This window comes from Salvelinus sp. IW2-2015, unplaced genomic scaffold, assembly GCF_002910315.2.
Source record: "Salvelinus sp. IW2-2015 unplaced genomic scaffold, ASM291031v2 Un_scaffold16283, whole genome shotgun sequence".
In the NCBI taxonomy this organism is placed as follows: Eukaryota; Metazoa; Chordata; class Actinopteri; order Salmoniformes; family Salmonidae; genus Salvelinus; species Salvelinus sp. IW2-2015.
This window is the reverse complement of record NW_019957521.1, coordinates 261109-262558: the sequence shown is the minus strand read 5'-3', so window position 1 is coordinate 262558 and position 1450 is coordinate 261109.

The following is a 1450-nucleotide window of genomic DNA, read 5'->3' as shown; positions in this document are numbered from 1 at the left end:
AACTCAGTGTACATGACCTCCCTTGTAGGAAAAGTGTCATGGCATCACACAGCACATATAAATGTTGCATACAACATTACACAGTACATACAACATTAATATATTGACTTACTTCTGGGGATAGACATCTCTTGGGAGAACCCTTCTTGATCTTGACAAAAAAAATTGTCTTGACCTCTGGAAAACTTTCTGTATCAGTTGTGCTGCAGCAGATTCTAGTCTGTAGATCTCTTCTTCATCTGTAGCCTCTTCAGCCACGGTGCTAGAGCTTGTTCCTCCGCACTGTCGGGATACTTCCTTCAGCATATCCTCTAGCATTTTCTCTCAAAGTAATTATCAATTTGAAGGTTCAACAATCCACATTCAGGCATAGAAAGGGTGCGTCTCACCTCATAATATACTAAGCATTAGGAACACCTTCCTAATCTAATATTGAGTGGTGTCGAAAGCATTCCACAGGGATGGTGGCCCATGTTGACTCCAATGCTTCCCACAGTTGTGTCAAGTTGGCTGGATCTCCATTGGGTTGTGGACTATTCTTGGAACTGTTGAGCGTGAAAAACCTAGGAGCGTTGCAGTTCTTGACACAAGCTGGTGTMCCTGGCACCTACTACTATACCCCGTTCAAAGGCAATTCAATGTTTTGTCTTGCCCATTCACCATTTAAATGGCACACACATGTTCCCAGTGCTTAAATATCCTTCTTTAACCTGTCTCCTCCCCTTCATCTACACTGATTTGAAGTGGAATTAACAGGTGATATCCATAAGGGATCATAGCTTTCACCTGGATTCACCTGGTCAGTCTATGTCATAGAAAGAGCKGGTGTTCTTAATGTATTTGTGTTGATGTTTTATCTGTGTTGATGGTGATCTGATTGATTGTTGATGTGATTGTTGATGGGGATGCTTRTATTTGCAACACCAAGATAAATTCCTAGTATCATTTGTTCAGTGGTGGAAAAAGTACCCAATTGTCATATTTGAGTAAAAGTGAAGATACCTTAATAGAAAATGACTCAAGTAAAAATGAGTCACCCAGTAAGATACTACTTAAGTAAAAGTCTAAAAGTATTTGGTTTTAAATATATCTAAGAATCAAAAGTAAAAGTATAAATCATTTCAAATTCCTTATATTAAGCAAACCAGACAGCACCATTTTTTTGTKATTTTAAATTACAGATAGCCAGGAGCACACTCCAACACTTACAAATGAAGCATGTGTATTTAGTGAGTCTGCCAGGGATGTTCTCTTGATAAATGTGTGAATTMGACTATTTTCCTGTCCTGCTAAGCATTCAAAATGTAATGAGTACTTTTGGATGACAGGGAAAATGTATGGAGTAAAAAGTACTTTATTTTCATGAGGAATGTAGTGAAGTAGAAGTAAAAGTTGTCAAAAATATATAAATAGTGAAGTACAGATACCCAAATAAACTACTGAAGTAGTA